General features: G+C 26.5%; 1 long non-coding RNA gene across 1 annotated transcript; it reads left to right on the forward strand.

The window, feature by feature from the left end:
* Positions 1-16,749: 16,749 nt before the first annotated feature.
* On the forward strand, positions 16,750-17,584 carry LOC132935793 (uncharacterized). The gene is made up of 2 exons (XR_009663344.1): positions 16,750-16,934; positions 16,995-17,584. It is a non-coding gene; the product is annotated as an uncharacterized LOC132935793 (long non-coding RNA).
* Positions 17,585-23,064: the final 5,480 nt, after the last annotated feature.

Raw genomic sequence — 23,064 nt, forward strand, 5'->3', positions numbered from 1 at the left:
ATCAATAATAATAATACAAATAATAACAACACTGCAGGATATCGACATTTAGACAAATTAAAAATCGAATTAAATGAATTTTGCAGACACAAATTAAGTACACATTTTTATTTTAAGTTTCTGTTTATATTGCATTAACAATTCATAAGATTTTTTAATCCTGTTCAAATAATAAATAATTCATAAATTAATTAAAAAAATTCCAAAAGTCCGAATATTGGTCCGTAACAAGAATACATTTTAATGTACCTACCATATTTTTAATTTATTGAATGTACTTTCATTTTAAAATAATAAAGTCTAAACAATATTATTGAGATATTTTGTATTTAACCAGTTAATTTGATACACAACCGAAAACCATTAAATTTTTAAAGATTTTTCAGATATTTTAAACAAAACGGTATAGTGTAACCACTGTTATAAATAAAATAAACTTATTTAACCTATATTATACCAGGGCCATGGAATCAACATTTCTACAAAGATGAAAAATAATCATTTATTGAAGGATTGTAATTTGTTTAGACTTTTAACAATGTATCATTTTAAAAATTTAAAATATCAATATCTATTATATTTATAAAACGAATTAATTTTAATTTTAAGTTTATTCTGAAGTGTGTATTGAAAAAATGTATTCAAAGTGATATGCTTCTATGTTGTCATTTATTATTTATTTATAGTTGTATAATTTTTTTATTGGCTTCAGTAGACAAAAAAAAAACGAAATATTGGTTAAAATTTAACCAAATTAATAATTTTAAAGTGGTATAAAGTATAAGATCGGTCATTGCAAACAGAATAAAAGTAAACAAATAAATCGTTTTAATGATAGTAATAATTATTGTTTATCTTAATGTCTAATACGCAATATGTACTATATTTTACTGCTATTATATGCTCTAATTAAAAATTAAATTAACTTTATGGGAATCGTTGATTATTTGTCTTCAGTTGATTGAAATTATTAAGACATGGCCCTAATATGATTCGCTTATGCGGCAATCAAAGTAATCAGAAATAACGAATAATACTAATAGTTCAATAGAATTGATGTGGTTATTTTGTTAACTTTATAATTAATAATATATTTTAGTTTATACGTGATGCATGATGGTATTAAAATAGCTTAGTGGTACATATAATATGGCAAAACGGTTTGAAATATAGGTGCGGATAGTCGCTTTATATCTGATACCTAGTTTGAGTAACTCAAATTGAGTTAGAAAGATCAACACGCGAAATCCCCACCTGGTTTCAGATATTTAATTTACCATGATAAATTAACAATACCAGTATTGTTGGAATCGTTTATAAGGATCCTTGAGTATTTGTTTTCAGTTGATTAAAAGTATTATGCTGTGGCTTTTATATTATGATTGGCTAATACTATCAAAGTAATTAGACACGACAACAAAATACTAAAATTTCAATAGTAATATTGAAATTGGTTCTTGAAATGTAATTATGTTAGACTCTGAACGGAGCGATGGATGTATTGATTTTACAATGTGCTTTATTTTGTGTGTGTGTGTGTTTAAAAATATTATTCGTGGGTACATGAAACTTTTAGAGTAGGTATATTATTATAAATGTTATACACATAATGACATTTTCAAATTCAATTTTTTCGACAAAAATGAATTTAACCCACTGTAGTACTAATGGCAAAATAAATTACTTTAATCACAATTATATCATACAATATACCTAGGTACCTATACTTAGTAATATTATATGCTGACTCTTCGCTCAGAATCGTTTTTCATATACAATGATATTATATTATTGAATTCAAATTACAGTGCTCTCTAGACACCTAATTGTAAGCGTTACCCACTTACCCGTTTTTTTTTTTTTTTATTTAACAATAACCAATATGTTAGCTATTATGCGTGATGTACCATGATGTTAAAACTTTGGATATACCTAAATGGTTAAAACGTTTGAAAACTATGGATCGTTTGATTTCTGATGTTTTGAGTTACCTAGAAACTGTATACAATATATATATTATTATAATTTGAGTTATTTCATTTACCAGTCACAACACAAGTGTTCACGGATCTAAGACCATTTTAACACAGTCGTGCAAACGCACTGAGTGTAATCTGACGCGTTTGTATATTATTAAAAACATCACCGGCTATAGACGACCGAAGTCATAAAATAAGTTTAAAATAATATATTCATACAACAAAAATGTAGTTGATAACAAAATATCACGTTTTTCATTTCCTAAACTTTATATTTGTATATGTACACAAACATGGTAATGTTTGCAAGTATAATATTTCCAGTTGAACCGAAATGGTTATTCTAAAAGAAATTTAATTTTAATACCATTAGGCATCAGCAGCCCGATATGAATTCGCTCCAAATATATTGTATTTAATATTTAATGAAAAGTTCAAAGAAAATACTCTGGAAAATACTTTTTATTTTTAAAGACAACAAAATATTTGAAATGTTTGGAACGCTTATAAAAAAAAAGTTATGTCACTGTCGTTCCTGAGAAGTATAAATAAATGCAACACACAATAGATTTCATTACAAAGCTTAACTTCTGAGCCTCATCATTAAATATAACATTTAGATCTTTCAGATGCTCAACTTGTACAATTTATAAGTTATAAGCTTATAACCAATGCAATATTATTGTCAACTTTAATGAATATTTTATCTCGGAAACATATTAATGATAATCTTACTCGTGATTAAAAATAATCCTAAATATATAGAGGCCATAAGACTTGACGGTCAACTGGACAAGGGTGAATATTATAATATTTTCAAAATTGATTTTTCATAATATGTTTATTTATTTTTGAATAATAATCTCTGGCTTATTGTAGGTACATATATTTTCAGCAAATACAAGTTCTGGATTATACTACTTCAAAAGCGGTTCCATAGTAAATAACTATCGAAAAACAAAAAAAAAAATACCTACATTTATAGGCGTTTTCCCTCACATATATATTTATTTTATGTTAATTATTATTAAACTCTCATAATATTATACTTGTATAATATACTACTACTGTTGTAGTATGTGTACTAATAGATTAGATTACAACAATAAATATATTGATTATTTTTATTATTGGATTAATGATAATAATGAACAGGTAAGTAGAGAAAAAAGACCCTATCAATTTGATAAACGATAATATTTAAAATGGTAAAACGTAGACAATACACGAAGGTCACATTTAGAGTTTACCAAGGAGGGTTGAGTATTCATTTTGAATTTTGTACACCATAATAACAGCTTTCGTTTTTATTTAAAATATACACTACAATATAATATGTTTTTAGTACACGTACCTATTCATATTATACAAATTCATATTATCGATTGCGTAATGGTTATACATGGCTACCATGACTATTTTTATTTGCAGATATTTGTATACTCACTTATTATACATACATATTTAGGACTTGTATGCGATGAAAAAAAAATGTTTTCCTATTTTTATGTAACCATAGTATTATAATACATTCCCTTTAACATATGAGGTATAAAAATACAATAATTGTGATATATTGAATATCAGATGGAACTGGACACATGTACATGCTACCCATATGTATCTAAAATTATAGTCATTAAATCATTATCACTCTGATTAATGACTTATGAACAAAAATGTAAGTTCCATGAGTGGATAAAGTAACTTCCGATTGAAATTGGAATCTCCCTAACAACCAACCTCCCGGAGAGGCGAGGACATTATCATATACTGACGGACAACAATGCGGAAAATAATGCGACAACGACGTTCAACATCTATCAGAGTTTAAAATTCGACTTTGTTCAGTGCTAAAATGTATAGGCCGATTGTTGAGCACTGATTAATTAAAATATGTCATTTGCACATGAACTTTCTATATGGACCTTTTTTCTATTTGTCATTTTACGGTGTATGAAAAACATTCATACAAAATATAGACTTTAGTAAATTAATCGTCCATACGGGTTCTAATTACATTTTTAATAATTTTGAAATATAATTTAATATGATGATATTTAAAAAAAAATCCACAATAACATTTGCCTAAACAGTTGTATACGAATTAATATGTTTATATAATTTATACTATAAATATTTTGTTTATATTATTTAAGTATAGAAAAAATTACAAAACGAGTAAGGAAAGCAATTTGAAACGTTTCTTCGTCTCTAGTTTTTATTAAAATCTGAATCTTAAATTAAATAATAATTAATGGTTTATATAATTGCACAGTGTTGGTATGGTTGTAAAATATGTTTAAATTTACATAATTTATTAGATAGATTATATAAATAAAAATAATATAATATTATAACATATTTTATATTTGCTCATCTAAATAAAAAGTAATAATATATTTGCAGCTACGGAATAATATAGTACCTACCTAGTCAATTTTTTTAATTAAGTTAATATGAATTCCAACACAATAGTATATTAAAGACAATAATAATTGACACATCTGAGGGGCTAAAAAAAATAATAATGTTATCATATTCGAATAAAACTGACAATGGTATTGATAAACCATGACTATGCGGACAAACATGTGCGGGCGCAATAAAAGGGCGTAAAAGGTATTTTATACGTAATATTTATACTGTAACCTAGTACGAGTTTCCTTTAATTTATTATACTACATTGATAGTGGCATTACCAGTCGGTACACAATAAACAAGTACATCTGACGACTTCTTTATTAAATTGTAATTTAATTTAATTAATATAAAAACTAGTTAGAACTGCTGCAGTGCTTTGATGTTATGACTCAGACTCAACATGAGGACAATTTTATGTTGAGCGATAAAGTAAACCTTTTCGATTAGAGAACCTTTTGGAAAATAATACGAGAAGAATATCATGGAAGTTGCTCTACAATAAATACAGTTAAAAATAAAAATACATTATATTAATTAAATGAAAATATTCAAACTAGTCAAATTTTCCCAACACTTGGTAGCAGATATTAATTTTTATTAAAACGTTTTTAATTATATATCAAATTCAAACGTATAATACCTATACATTTATTTGTAGGCACTCGGACATAATATTACTTATTTCATTGTTACTACTACTCTAAAAGAAGAGTCTTGAATTATTTTCACACCATTTTTTCTTCGCGTGTCTGAATGCTATTTAAAAAAAAAATTAGTATTAAAAATAATACTATTGATCTTGGTCCAGCTAACAATCCAATTACCACAAACAGTAGCTTGAAAAATTAATATAAATCCAGAAAATGCCATTAGTTTAAAGCTGCATACACACAAAAAAAATGTTTTTCAAATTATTATTAAATACTAAATAGTTGTAGTCGGAACTACTAAAAACCATTTTGTAAATATCCAATCAAAAAAAAAAAAAATATTAAAAAAATATTATTTAAAGAGATATTGGGAAGAAATTCTTCTTTGGGAGATATTGGCTAGAATAGAACCGCGTGACGTCACTGGGCCGGGCTCTACATAATCGCCTATCTTACGCCTGTTAAAGTTGCTCGCTTTACACAATGATTTATTAACCTAAACATATTTTTTTTTTATGTTTGGTTAATGTAGATATATGTGATTTTTTGTGCTCAAGACGTTAGAAGTATCAGAGTTTCAATATAACGTTTGGTTTTTTTTTAAATATTAAAAATACTAAATAGATATTTTAGTTACATACAAACATAAATAATTGTAGTTATGACGGGGCAGCGCGTCAATATATTTTAATAGATATTTTAAATATTTTAAAAAAACTAAACACATTAAAAAAATTCTGGTTTCACTAACGTTTTCAGTACATAAAAACACACCACATACGTACAACAAAAATTGGAAAATATATTTTAAAGGTAGGTAAATTACTGAGTGAAGTGAGTAACATTTACACGCATAAGATAGGCAATTAACGTAACATCGCATCGGCCCAATGACGTCACACTTTTTTCAATTTATTACTCATAACTCATTGAATAATGTGGGTGAAAACGTAAACCTTATACCATAATTTTTAAAACTGAACATTCTTTCAAATTAAAAATCTTATTTTTGTGTTTTGTGCTCCTTTTAGTATAATAACACTTACATGTGTCCATGACACCTAATCACGTATTAGGATACGATTCGAATCGAAAAGTCACGTGATGTGGTGACCCTTTTTTACCTACAGAGCTACCGGTGGTAAAGTAAAATTTGTTCAAATGTTAGTTAATTAAATATTAATTAATAATTATTGTTTATTTTTTTATTTAATTTTGATATTTGATAGTTCAGACATTAATAAGATGAGTAAAAACTAGTCCACCAGAAGCACCGGCATCAAGATTTAAATCCTATGCGGTCTCATCATAGCTTATTGGGCAACCATACTATATTTAATCGTGCACCTAACTAAACAATATTCGGTACGCACTTTAAATCTGAATTTTATCTTATAGTTATTCAGCGATGGCCATTGGGGCATCTCATAAAATTTATAAAATGTTTAATTTTTTATAGCACGGCAATACGAATAGGCAATTCAGCTACACCAGTTTAATGAGTTCGTATTATTTTTTTAGGTATCTATCTTTTAGGTTATAACCATGCAATTTTCATTAGGTGTTTGTTTTTAGGTCTAAAATTAGATTATATTAAGTATACGTATTCTGAGAACCGTAAAAAATAAATAACACATTTTAATAAAAGATATATATTATGTGTTGATGATGATGACATGTATTTCAAACTTAAAATTTAACACAGTGGATACAATTTTAAACATACATACTTCCTATTGTTATAATTATTTTGTTACCAGTAAACCAAAATACCATTTGAAATTCACTTATCGAAAAATTAACATACTTATATTATAATCATTACTATACATTGCATTTACTATTCACACCATCGTATAAAAAAATATACACATTATAATTTTTTATTTTTTTATTCAGATTTGAATTTATAACTCATAACTATATTTATATTATAAAATAAATATTTCAATGTTAACGTACTTTAAAGTAATGAAACTATTTAAAATTAATTCAACAACTTACCAATACAATATGTATAATATTATTTAATTTAATAAAAGTATGTAAATTCACTAATTTCAGTTACGTTTACATAATATATTGTTTGTTTTTAATGTTATATCCTCATTTGTTAAAGCTACAATATTAAAAGAACTCCTAATAGTTGTATCTCAGAAGTTTGTGTGGTTCTTAGACCAATGTTAATGTATGTCAAATATTTATAATGTTATTTTCTTTAAAATCCCAGTTTGATCTAAATGCATAAATTATTTTTGTGTTTTCTGTTATACTATTAATTTTGTAAATGTTTTTTTTTTGTGGTAAAATTCTAACATTTAAAATTTTTAGTAATATTCAAGTCTGAAAAAAAAAATGTAAATACATTACACCATTGTAACCATACATTCCACCGATGAAATATTATTTATCAATTGCCTATAATGATTATGATAATTGTTAGATTTTAGATTTTTATTTATCAACAATCTTTGAATTCAAAGTTCTACACAAAACTTTAAAAAATGAAATTTTTTTATAATTTCATTATATTCTATTTTAAATAACAGTGTGCCGAGTAAACAACATTTTATATTGTTCGTAGGGATATCCTGTCGTTCGCATTTTATTAAATTTGAATATAATATTGTCTATCAAAAGTCAATAAATCATCCCTGAGATACGCTCGTTTAGAACATGTGCCATTCCAGTACATCTTCAGATATTTTTTTTTCCTCGAAAATAAATAATTTAAAAACTTACAAAAAACAATATTGGCACCTTCACAAAAATTATAAAATTAAATTATCTTTAATGAGATTGATGATGAGAAATCAAATTGGAAGTCCCTATAAGATTCACCATAAAAAAATAAAAAATACTACGTAATTTTAAAGTTTCATCAATCTTAATTGAAATGTTATAAAATTAAATTTAAATTTGTGATTGTATTTAATATTTTAGAATTTTACTAAGAGTCTATACCCACCTGACGATTGTAAACGCGCACCTCATTCACGACAGCGACACAAGTTTGATGTAACACGGGCGTCGTTGTGTCTATGTTAAACTGGCCAATGAACGACAATGTATAAAAAAGTGAGTTCTAAACCTTCTGAATTCAAAGATAGAGTTTACTGTCGGAAGTATCCATTAAAAAATCGACAGTGTCCAATACTAAAATATAATGTTTTTGATAATTTGATTATTTGACATGGTATTATATATAGGTAATTAATCGTCTTGTGCCTTCGATCATTGAAAAAATACCAAAACCTCGTTAGTTCCTATAGTAGCAAGTAGTTGTTTTGAGTAGTCTAGCTTCGCACATTGTACCATCGGTTTTAATTTTGGTGAAAATCAAAATTACGTTTCATTAACTTCGGTCAATATTTATTTACGTTGGGTACATGTTGGTGCAAATTACATACAACCATCAAACTAATTACCTATCAAATAATCAATTCATATAAGAAAAAAAAATTGAACCATAGATATTTTTAAAATTGTTCACCGGTTGCTAGGAGTAACCTAGGTATACGGTAACGCAAAGTCATAACGTTTTTAAGGATATACCTATCAAAAACCCATCATGATTACGAACAGCATGAAAACATAATATAAACTATGTAGATAGATATGTATAATCTAAGTACATCAAAAAACATTAAACTAAAATGTATAGCATGAGGATAGGTGGGTGTTCTGTCCATCAACAATATTGTCCTAAAACCCTATGTTCATTTAGATTGTTTTCAGATTTAATAGATATGTATTAGGCATTTTTAAGAAGATAATGTTTTCAAGAATTTATACTTATGTATTTATAATTTAGAGTGTAAAATAATTTAGTTCCTTAATTATGAATAACTTCAAGTATCCAAGTATCTACCTATTCTAGAAAGATACCTTATAATTTAAAAGTTTCATACTGTAAAAATATAAACCTAACAAATAAAAAGAATTTCATAAAATTTAATCGAAATATACTAATAGAATAATTAGGACAGTATATAACAATAACTCTAGATGAATGACTACAACATTATATATTTTGGACAGTTCCGTCTCGGTTATTTCTGAACTGTATTTATAATAACTAGAATATAATGGAAACAGAATTTAATAGAAAACGACTACAATTGTATTTGTGAGTTTAATTTGACAGAAACAACGCAGTTTTATGTCTTATCTTATATAATTATCAAAAAAAGACGTAAAATGGTTGTTTTCAGTTCTTATTATAGAATAAGTACAAACTAAAAAGGTTATGTATTTTTGGAAAATTGTACTAGTTTATCGTATACACAGAGAATACTGTTATTGAATACAATAATAATTATTGTTCTTTATTTGAAAAAAAAATGTTACGATAAATTTCAAAAAAAAAAAATTAAACTTGTCTTAAAAAAATGTAATTTGAAGAATTTATTAAAATAGAATTATGTAAATTAGGTATGAGATAATGACCTATATTATAATATAGTCCAAATAAAAATAATGATAATTATAATACTTTTAAATTGGCCTGTCTTATTATACACAATTTTATAAACAAATCCGTGCTTAAGTCAAAAGTACCAATTCAAAATACCTACATCAGTTTTAAAGTTAAATTAAAAAAATCATCCCGTACTTCTTGAGTTGTGTTGAACGATTCTCGGTAACATAACTTAATGATAATTTCAAGGAATATTGAAAAATATTCGATAATTAGGAATTTAAATGCAAATAACATTTTATTCTGGGAGCTTAAAACAATATTTTCCAAGAACAAAATTCGTTTTATACATCATAGAATTAAAATATGAAATATTTATTTTTGATTCTTAGCGAAGCGATTAATGTATTCATTTTATAATGATGTTTTTTTATTATTATTCTTATAAATATTTTTATTTTTTTTTTTTTTGGGAGTAACGTCTGTACACGATGTAAAACAATGTAAGTTGTGTACAACGAAGTAGTCGCAATAATGATTCAATTTTCTACTTCAGTTTCTTTTCCGGTGGAAAAGTGAATCGAGTTGATGAATTCGGGAGGTCAACATTTAAAATTCCCAGTAGTTTACAAAAGCAAAGAAAAAACATAAAAAATAAGGAAGAATGGAAATTTTTACGCAATTATACGGTTTTTGACAAAATATTTATTATTCTAAATTACCAAATTTTTAATTTTTAGTTAGCATTTTTAATGCATTTTTATATTTTCAAGGAATTTTTCGTATATTTTATGTGTTGTATGTTCGCGTTAAGTTGGAACTAAATTTTAAATTTCAATTCATAAAATAATAATAATAATAATGAATAAGCTTTAAAATTTATTTTTTTTGCTTCGGTATATTTTTTATTTTGTGAACTTTATACATACGTAGACACAATGCGTTATACGTACATAATGGAAAATATGGTAGTGGATAGGCAACTGTAAATTCCATCTATAATGAACCTTATATAAATAAACCTTTAAAAGCGGTACCTAGTTAGAATAGTAAAGTAAAAGAAAATGTTGAAATATTTTATATTATTTAAAAAATAATTTCGATGTATTTTTTTTATTAACATCATTTTTTTATTGCATTGTAGATTATTTTATTGTTATTTTTTATAAAGCATATTTTTTGGTCTCAACACATTAAAATCGACGTTCTTATAACCATAAATTGTGTACTACTTATTAATCACTGTGTTAGGCAATGGCATACTATTACAATTAGATATTTAAATTTTTTGATCAAAATAATACACTGTTAGTTAAATTATACATAAAAAAATATTATGTTATAATTTTCTTTGAAGTTATACAACTAAATTAAAATAATAATTACAATTATAATTAAAATTAAATAAAAATATATGCACAATGTGTCTTTATGCTAGGGCATTATGTCATTCATAAAGTCAAATTATTTATGCGTGGTACCTATTACACAAGATGGTTCATCAAACATTCTCAATCCTCTTTTTCGTCATCAACGCTGTTATTTACAATCTGGTATTTTGGAATTTTAATACAATATTAAATATCTTATTTTAAAATTGAAGGGATTTTTAGTATTAATTAAGAACTTTTATTTTTCAAATGTAAAGTAAACCCAACTTTTTTAAAGTAAATTATTTATTAGATAATTTTTCTGAAAGTGTTAAACTATCGAAATTCGATCGAGTAGTTTTAAGTTATTTAACTTTGTGTACTAAGAATAATTAGGTTCATGATAATGGGTTTGGAAGATATAATGGCTATGGAGATTTGAAAACTTTAGTAATTAATATTAATCAATCAATATTTACAATTTGTAAAAGTGGTCCAAGTATACAAAAAATAATAGATCTAATATTATCATACATTTTATGTTACTATAAAACCATTTTTAAGGACTATTATCCTTAGTACAATTCTTTGATAATTGATACATTTTTCGTTTGTATTTTAAATTAGATACAATATCACTGTTTTAAAAGGAAATGATTTACTAAATAATTCACAGTAAAAAAGGGAGGTTCTCATTTGAAAATTAGAAGTTTGTTTCGCCACTGGACACTCTTAAGTAGTACAAACAATATCAATATATTATTTAAAATATGGTCCTTAAGTATATTAAAAAAAAACAAATATCACAATTTGAATAAATTCATCATTATAGGAAAAAATGGGGGTGAGCATGTTTGGTGAATTGCCTTGTATATATTATGATATAAACAACTTTATAGAGTTATAGTAATTTAAAAATTGAATAATGTTACATCTACTATACGGTCTATGCTGGATTTAAAAACGTCCATTCCGTCCTTCCAATGTAAATATTTATGAATATAGATATACAATTATTTAAAAATGGGCACTTTTATTTATTATGTGGGTAAGATACTTAAAACAGCTTTAAAGGTTGTAGTCTACTAGTCTCTAAATCGAAATGATTGTAAAAACTTTATAAACTTTTAAAGTATTATGATAAAAAAAACAATACTTATAAGAATATACGTTTTAATTGTCTGTATTCCTGGGAACGATCCCGTTCCCGTGACCCTTTGGGAATTGCCAGGAACGTCCCCATTCCAGGGAAGAGAAAACCCTAGTTGTGCAAACTACCATGGTCAGTGTGCAGAAACCAATTTATTATAAATTATTATTATGCAGCTCTTTAAAATATACTCATATTATTTCCTATTATCTTAGTAACCGTAAAATTTGATTACCTAATTTTATTTTGCATGCACTATTTTGTCTATAGATCCAATCACAAGTATTACAATTAAACTTGTCTATTGCACAGAATCACCATTGACTGTTGACCTATATTAATATTAACCCGTTGTTATTATGGTACCTTTTATATGTATTTTATATTAATTAATATATTATTATGCATTGACTCATCTAAATCAACCGACAGCAGTTACACTATAGGTATTATTCTGATAAAATAAATCGAAAAATTATAATATAATTATTATTACTGTTCCCGGCATGCTCTCCAGCGATACCCGTCCCTTGTCATAATCATTACTATTTTACTATCATTAATTATTCTATATTATTACCTTTGTTATATATTGATATATTTGTTTGTTGTTTTATCGTGCAATATCAGAACATAATTGCAAAATAGTAGTCGATCAACTGCAGTTGAGTCTTCAAAACCCCATCGCAGTATATAATATTTTTTTTTATTAACGTGGATTGTGGTTTACATAATATCGCAATGAACCTATTGCTAGTCGTTTTTGGACGTCTTAATTAACGCACTTGTGCCAAATAATTTTAGATATTTGTTTGTCGATATTTTGTTAATTTAAACACATAACTTTGTTGTTATACTTTTAGGTTTAAGAATCCCTAAAGATTAACCACCCCTCCCCATTTATACGACCCAATGTATAAATAATATAAACCAGGTGTAAATTGCAATACATTTTGATTAATCAATTAGTATATTTATTTTTTTATCTATTTATATACATATATATATTTGTATAATAATTATAAACAATTTAATCTTATACGTTCATACAATTATCTATACGTACAATCCAGGGATTGCAAACGTTATAACAACGTTATTATTATAACGTTATATTTGACAAAAACACGATTGAAATTTTTAAACGTAATAATAACAGAAATCAATAGTCAAAAATAATTAAATATCACAAAACAAAACTTAACGATTAACAAAATATAGTATATAGCATTAAACAAAACATAACGCAAAACGTTATTTATAAAATATTTTAAAATCTATTTATTTAAAAGGTCTATTGGTTTCGTTGAAACATTAATTTCATGCAAACAATCTAAGAATTGATTATATTATATTCCGTATCCGGGATCACCTACCCGCATTAGTTATTATTTTTAAATTTAATAGGTATTAACTCTATTTTAAATAACGATAAACGCAAAACTTGTACAACGTTTTAGTTCTAAATAACGATAAACGCAAAACTTGGATAACGTTCTAATTCTGAATAACGATAAACGCAAAAGTTGAATAACGTTTGTTTATATCATAAAACAGAAATTTTTTTCAAATGCAAGCCCTTCAGTACAATCTAAATAGTGCTTATTATATCAACATCGCCAAAATTATACAGTCCACTTTTGTTTTCAATATTTATACCACTGATTATTAGTTTTATATATTTTTTTATTTTACTTCGTACAATCGATAAGCCCCACGACAGTTTTTGTAAAATCTGACTATAGTTAAAATATAATATTAAAATACATTTTTTTTAATTTCAACTCGAAATAGTTACTCAAGCTAAATTAATATTTTTATAATGGTTTTTATTCAAAAATACTTAAAATCAAAAATCTTTGGTACACAATCTTTATATTTATTTGCATTTTGGATTAATTTTACCGACATTGGACATAGGTACCAATATAATATAATATGTATTATGATTCTACAATAGAAAATTATCTCTACATAGCAAACACCATAGAGGTAGGATGTAAAAAGTAAAAGGTTGACATGTTTTTACTGTAATAGACAGCTGCCCAAAATATGCGATCAATTAATGAGGTTTTTTTGTAATAAAACCCTAAAGTACAATCGTAATCACAAAGTATTATATGTTTTTCGCGTGACATATTATCTAGATCTTTTATTGAACTTTTCGACGATAAAAATTGTAACTAACTGGGTGACTAAGCGGCCGCACATCATTAAGGCACTTTGTTCAATATTTAATATAACTTTATAGGTATTTTGGGTGCAATATATGACCTACAGACATTAATTGTGTTATTCATAGCTTGCCCACGAATTTTTATTAAATCCGAAATGTACTAATAAAAGAGGATTATATGGTCTTGTTGGATAAATGTTTTACACTAGATATAGTCGATATAGTAGGTGTACGCTTTTACTCTTTAGTTTATGTAATATGTGTTAACTTTTCTATTATTTATTACGCCATTAAAAACAAAATATACGTCACGTTGTATATACACATCATATTTGATGTATCTTATTCGTTTTTGAACTATCCTAAATTCCTAACAGTGTGGCAGTAAATGTAGGTAATTTTTGTCATCACTATATATATATATATATATAATGGTTAGATTAAAACTTAAATATAATAATAATAATTGTAAGTATCTACTTCTTATATTAAATTTATAGTCACAGAGTGTAATAATGTACTGAATATTATTATAATTAAAATATTATAAGTCACTCTTAGTATATATTTAATTATTATAAACAGAATATACGTTTCTGATGCTTTAAAAGTAATAATAATAACAACTATAATTGAAGTAAATGCAGTGTGTAATAATAAATATACATTTATTATATTTACACTAAGATTCGATAGTATAGGTATTAAGAGCATCTTAACTATTAGTTATATAATTGAGTATAGTCTATTTAAGGATCGAATGCACGGGAATTTTCATCAAATTTCCATTGACTTGATGAACATTTAATTATCCAAGTATTAACGTTATAACATTGAGCTATAGTGTGTCCACAACACAGATGAATAAAACCTTAAATCAATAATAATATAATAATATTCAACAGTTATTTTTAATTATGTGTTAGTGGCTTAAAAATAAGGTGCCTTGTTTAAAAGATTAAAACAGGTTGGTATTTAACCAAATACCTATTTCCATAAATCGTTTTAAATCATAATAATAATATTATGACAGCCGTTCTAGGTTCTGGTCGGAGCAATGAATGTATTGATTTTACAATGATGTATATTTATAAAATTGTACAAAACAATGACTACACCTAATAATATAAAAACCATAATTTATTAACATAAATTATTTTATAGCCAACATTTTAAAAAATGTTAAATTTTTAAATAAGGCTTGCAAATGTATTACAAGGTTCCTTATAAGTAGTTTATACTGAAATTAAAAATCTAGAAAATATTTAAGTAGTTTATTAAAACATATTATGGCTCATGGGAACTTGGAACTTTTAATGTATATTATTATATTTTATACACACAGTGGCATTTTAAAATGTGATGTTTTTTGTAAAAATTAATTAAACTTACCATATTAACATTGCTAATAATAAAAGAAATTATTATAATAGCAATATAATATACATATTCATATTTTTTAAAAATGTTTTATTATTATTTATGTATGAAAAATTGTTACCTACGCTGTGTTAATTTAGTATACTGATGCGTGTAACATACATTTTGCTGCTGTAATTTGTTTTTGTAAATGGAGTTTACTCAGTATGAAATAAATAAATAAATAAATAATAAAATATATTTAGTAATACAGGTTGGCCGACTAGTATCTATGGCTCAGAATTTTATTTTGTATTCAATGATTTCATTGAATTTCAATTTAACACACACATGACACTGCCTTACTCAACGACATCAGAAGGGTTACCTGTACTTCTCATATAAAAAATCTTAGATGTTATTTCTATACGTGCTAATTTCCTTAAAGTTAACCGATAAATAAATTATAATCAATACATTCGAAATTCTGAACTAGAAAATATGTTCTTCAACATTATTATTCTTAAAAAAAAATTTTGAGTTCATAAATTAAAAACATTTTGTATCTATAAATTATCGATTGAAAAACAAATACAAACTTTTAACTTTAATTATTTAACATATTTTATAAGGAATCAAAATAATGAGAATAATCATTGAACTCTAAATATTTATTTTAGCGAACTTAGAAATTATCAATGAGCAATCAGTCTCACATCTCACATAGTTGAAATATAAAATGTTAATTAAATTATTGTTGTACCGTTTTACTTTTATGAAAATCTATTATAATAAGATTATAGGTAGTACAACTAAATACAGGTATCTACTTAAAAAAATTTTACCATTTTTTACAATTTAATTATGTAAGGTATATAATATACATTTATTGATAGTATTTTTAATTCAGAATACACCATCGACTGACGAAGCACATACAAATAAATTGTAATACTATCCCTATGGTTCACAAAACTAGAATTTATCGATGCAGAGGTAGTGTTGTTTTTGGTGCGAGACATCCATAATAGCAGTGACTAGTCAACGTTGCCAGGTTTTTGGGAAGAAATAAGGTGTTATTGCAGTCTTCGATTTGTCGTCTCATCCCGTTTACAGGGATCGAAGCTTTTACGCAGTTACCTATACTAGGCCGTTGCTCGTTTCGTTCGGACTAGCAATAATATATAGGTAGTTTATAATCAATGTGCGAAATGTATCTTATAGGTTATAATATACGTGAGTTTAATACTTCGTCGACTCGTCGGTGACGGTGTAGAATGCTCGCGATTTATCGATTGGCTGTACGGGGTGGCGAGACGACGGCCGATTCATGTGTAATTAAAATCGGTGGGCCTCCACCACCTCCACCACCACAAAAAAACTCCACCCACCCGACGGAGCCGAAAGTGAGAGCGCATATATTGTGTGTAAAATATAAATGACGACACTGTGTGCTCTTTTTTCAGGCTGTTCACTACGATCGACCCTCGTGATTATACGAAATATCTGAATCCCCGGGGACTAGCAATCGCGGTTGGCGGGGGTGGCACAATCATACAGTTACACACAGCGCAAGTACCATGGTGTGCGCGGCTACGGACATTTAATTGACGTAAAATCACAAAAAAATGAATGGACCCAAACGAAAAATAATTAAACGAAATAAATCTTTGTGGCAAAAACCGATTGAAAAACTTCACTTGAATGATGTACACGTTGCCGTATATTGTCTTGAGATTCTGTATGATAATATTTATTATATACATATTATATATATATTATACTAACTAATAATAATAATTATATTTGGGGGACGAGGTGGCCGAGTGGTCTAACGCGACGGATTCGGCACAGCCGGTCCGAGTTCGATCCTCGACCACTGGGCGGCATTTTTCTCCGTGCAAGTCACGGTGTCCGGAGAACAAGTGCCGCCATCCCCCCACCCCGGGGCACGGCAGAAACCTACGGGTGCCCCATTAGAAATTCTGCCAAACACAACACACACGTGTACCAACCTACCCAATATAAAACCTACCAAACCTTCCAAATATAAAAACCTACAGTGCCCTCCCCACACCCAATGGCCTATGTTGCCGCGGGTTACCCAATAAAAAAAAAAAAAAAAAAAAAAAAAAAAAAAAAAAAAAAAAAAAAAATAATTATATTTATGTAATACTAAATCTCAGTGGTTGGGTGTTGGTGATTATTGTCTGATAAATATGTTTTTTTAATACAAAATCGATGAAAAAAGTAATGCCTCCAGAAGAATATATAGGTAAACATGTGTTTTTGTTCAACAAATCTTCTCCTGGTGACAACTAATCCTCGACAAATACATATTACAATTTCAGATATCGCTTAAGCACTACCGTCAGACCATCACTTAAACGACTTAAAAATAAAGAAACCATTATTTGTTCACCAAATATCTATATGATCACGTTTGACGTACTTTAGCTCGTTTATGAGCCGATTGAAACGGTTTACATTATATAATACAGTGAAACTTCCATATAACGAAGTCGAATAAGCAGCAAAAAAAATTCGTTATATAGAGGAATTCGTTAAATAGAATTACGTATTTTTTTCAACTTTTTTTTTTTATTATTTTTTTATTATGTATATTGTATGTATGTAAAAACAACATCAAACATCATATTACAGTTTAATTTAATTTTTAACCTTAAATATAATTTAAAAGAAATAATCAGTAAGTTTTGTTTGCTTAATATTTTTGAAAATTGTCCTTCTTTCGTAAAAAGTTTCTATATCGTCTAGTTTTAAAAAAAAATCATCGGGAACATTTGCTTCTTGTCTAAACCATTTCTTACCACCCATAAATCGTTTAATATGTCTTCTTCTGTGAGTTTGGATTGTTCTACTGCATGTTCCTCTTCGTCATCTTCTTCTTCAAATTCATCAGTATTTTCTTTTTTTTTAACCTCTTCTACAATACTTTCTTCAGTAGGTGATTCATATACGGCGATATCTTCATCAATTTTCAAATAATCTTGTAAAGTAACGCCATCGCAGTGTACTAACTCCCATTCTCGTTGTACATCTGGTATTTCAATATCGGTTTCAATATTTTCATTTGTAAATCCAGCTTTGAAAAAATGACATAAACTATCAATTTGATAGTGACAACATTTACAAAAACTGGTTTTTATCGAATAATTATTTCGTTATATAGAAACATCAGATTCGTTATTTGGAGATAAATTTACGTGTAATTAACAATGAAGGTCATAGTTCTTAAAAATATTTCGTTAAACAGAAAATGTCGTTAAATGGAAGTTCGTTATATGGAAGTTTCACTGTATATGGAAAATAATTAGAAAATATAATATTCATTGAGGAGGAAGTTGCTAACACAGTAAAAATGGCTCATTTAAAGCCATACTATATGGACCACAGTTTATATTTAAACTAAGATACAACAACATTACTTAATTCTAGTTCAAGAGTTTTAATTACAATTTTCAATATACCAGATTAATTTTTAATACATTTTTAATATTTGCATACAGTATGTATTTTAGTATAGTATGTTAATAATAATATCATGCATTGTGGTATACTGGTATATAATATATTCTTGATAAAATATTATTTTTGGAACATTTAAAACGAATGAAAATACTTGTTGAGTTGTCTTTTGTTCCTTATTTACAAAAACTATTAAACTCGGGCCTTCATAATGTTTCCATAATAGTTCTATATTTAGTGAAAAAAAAGTTCCCAACACTTAACAATGCAACAAATGAATAACTATATTAGGTCAACCCCATTACACAATACATTAAGTAATTCATTTACTTAACTGTATCATATACATTATATACCATATACATATTGAATGAAGCATATCAAATAAACATTTAATAGGTATATATAATATTATATATTGTAAATTGAATATGTTTTCTTAACAAGTTTGGATATATAACTGTACTTAATATTGTATTCATTATATTTTTTTTGGGCCATGATAATTACATTCACCTGTGATTCTATATTTATTTATTTTATTTTATTTATTAAAAAGAATACTGGGGCCCGCTAAGTATATCATGGGGGGGGGGGGGGGGGCGCACGATAAAATAAAATTATAAATTGGTTAATTTACATTCCATAGTAATGGTGAGAAGTTTGTGTGAAATGAAGAAATAAAATAGACCCATTTATAACTAAAAGTCATTGTTATGCAGTCTTATTCTTATATGGTGCAGAACGTTTTTTCCTGTAAAGTATCGCGGTTCTTTAAAAAAGTATCCAAAACTTTTTAAGAAAAAATATCTACCTTTAATGTAGACATGTAGTTATTGTTTAAAATATGTACATTGTACAAAACACAGCGAATTGAATTATGGTTTATTAAACAGTGTTAATAGAATAGTATTTACTTTGAAAAGTTTATAAATTTTTCATCATAGTGTTTGTGATATAGTTATTTTATAACTAATTGGATTATACATGTGAAGGTATTAAAATAACTTAAAAAGTTTTTAGTTTAAAATTTAAGATTAAACGCATAATTATTCGTTTAAGTATGATAATATTTGCGACAAGATACTTAAATTCAACTGTTTCGTTTTAATGGAATTCCAATAAATGAAATTATAATTAAATAGCGTTGATAAAATACAAAATAGTTTTCTATCTCAACCTTTTCCACTAATGTCTTTAACGAATCACAAAATGTTTGATGCTAAACAATGTACAATGTATTTTATTTTAGTTTTACAATATTAACTGACATAAGAAATAGCGTTTAAAGTGTTTAAACATATAGTGGTAATTACTAAGAGTTTTTTTTATAAAACAATTTTTTAGTTGCTGAAATACGAAAGTTTACCGTATAAATATTGTATCGATATTATATTGAGAAATATAAATGAATATTTTGTTTTGAGAATATTTAATTAGCTTACATTTCAATGCGTGAATAACTTAAGTTTATAATAGAAAATAACGCGAAAACCATTGAATATTAACTTAATGAGTTTGATCAAGGTTTGAGGGTTTTCTTAAACATAATTTCATTCCAAGAAAGCTCTTCAAACATTTTCAAACCCATAATAATATGCGCTTTATTATACGTGTGAAACTTCACGATCAACACGTGTCTGCTTCCATTGTACGTGAGTTCGCGAAGTTCAAAAACAGATATTTAAAATCAATTCAGGCATATATAATTTCTGAACCCTCCAGCTCCAGTATATTTGTGTTCATATTTTAATTTTAGATTTACAGTTAGTTATAAAAAGTATTCTACAGTATAATAATTATTTATTTTATACTTTGAAGCTTCGTAAAAAAGAAAAAAAAGAATATATTTTAGTTAGAAAGTTTGTGAGTATACAATTTTATCGGTTCTCCGACATAGGACGAAATAATTATAAATAATTAAATACAAAATTGTTTGAATATTTATTTATTTTTTATAAAGTTACACATTCCAAAAACATTTTTTCGTAACTGTGATTTCTATCAATCTAAAAAATATTTAAAGACAAGGGTATCACATGTAACACCGAGGGAACTATCATTATTTATTTTTAGATTAAACTAATTATAAATCATACACTTGAAATTTGATTAACCTAAGTAGATGAAAAAAAAACTATTTACACACGTTTAGTGTAGTGTTTGCTAGTTAGTAGTTAGTATCATATGGTCCAATCAATATCAGTGTGAGTAAGTCAAGCTAATTGAAGCAAGACATTGCACCATAACAGTGTTTAGTATGTGATAGTGAGCGATTTTTTTTTAAGGTATCTATCACAGGTTAATAAATTACATACATTTAATATCACTAGGTACGTATTACTAACTAAACATGAGGTTACAAACTAGAAACGTTGAACTATATATTATCAAAAACACCAAAAAAATTTTCTAATTCAACAAATATAATAATATGACATCTGTTTTTTGTAACAAAAACTAAAAATAGATAGGTATTGAGTTTATGTGCACATTTCGTACGTTAAATAATCTATAATGACATACAATATTATGTGCTTATGTGCTATAGTTAAAATAAACCCATCTATATATAAATACCAGAGGTTTCTTATTTATTTTTAAATTATAAAAAATATAATAAAACGTGTAAACACGTGCAAGTGATTGAATATCAGTGTATATTCATGTTATCCATCCAAAAACCAAAGGTTCATTAAACAACCTTTTGTCAGGTACGAAATGTACGCATATCAGCTTAAAATATAATGCTGAAATGCGCTCAGACCATTTCAAACCCTGTGCACTTGGACGAGAATTTCATGCAAAATATTTAATCGTTCATAAACGATATATTAATTATTCAATGCACTTTGTGGGCTGCTAAGCGTTGTTTGAAATGAAAAATTGCTAATAACTACTCCAACGCGTACAATATATACATCTGTAAAAGTATCTTCATTTGAGTATTGAGTACCTATTGGGTTCTGACCACGATTCGGGGTACGCTTACCAGAAAATAAACTACACGCATGAATAGATAGGTCGTATATACAGGGTTAATATTCACATTTTAGATTCAGAGCCGTTCTATCATAAATTTATCGATTCTACAATGAAGTGTGTTTTATTTTTTGTTTATTTATCTATACATGATAAGTAGTCGAAATTATGATTTAATATTAAATTTTGGCGTTGATTTCTGATCGAAAATTTGATCTAGTTGGTACATTTGAGAGGTGAAAATAGAAAACTCAAAATACTTCTAAAAAGCGTTGACAAAAAAAAAAAAAAAATTAAGGGAAACTGGGGAAATTTCACACAAAATGAGATTCCCGTTTTCTGTGTAAATAAAAAATTCTGTTTTAGAAATGAGAACTCCCCTTTAGTACAATAAATTATTTAGCAGATAATTGTTCTGAAAATGTTGACGAATCAGGATCAAAATTAGAACGAGTAGTTTTACTGTTTTAGAGTTAGGTACTAAACTAACTAGCCTATTTAACTTTGTGCACTAAAGGTAATAAGCTATAGGTCGATAATAATGGGTTTGGAAGACAATGAGGTTGAATAATAATATTGGATAATAATGGAGCTTGGAAATTCGGACATTTTAGTAATTAATATTATTCTATCAACATTAATAGTTCATAAAAAAAGTCCAAGTATAATAACTCCAAACTGGATACAATATTCCATTTATTTTTTATTTTTTTAAAACCATTTTCAAAAACTATTACCTTTAGTATAAACTTTTAATAACTGAGAAACTACTCGTTCAAAATTATAATTAGGTACCTACATCAACATTTTTAAAAATTATCCACTAAATAACTTACAGTAAAAAGGGTGGAGTTTTCATTTTAAAACAATCAAACATATCACCACAAGACTCTCTTTAAGCAAACAAAAAATTATAGATTTTTAAAATAGGGTCTTTGAATATATTTGAAAAATTCCAATAATTATAATTTGAAAGAATTAATAATTAACGACGGAAAAAATTAGGGTGAGCAATCTTGGTAAATTACACTGAATATTAATAAATTAGCGTAAGAATTTTCTTTA

Source organism: Metopolophium dirhodum, chromosome 1 (assembly GCF_019925205.1).
Source record: "Metopolophium dirhodum isolate CAU chromosome 1, ASM1992520v1, whole genome shotgun sequence".
In the NCBI taxonomy this organism is placed as follows: Eukaryota; Metazoa; Arthropoda; class Insecta; order Hemiptera; family Aphididae; genus Metopolophium; species Metopolophium dirhodum.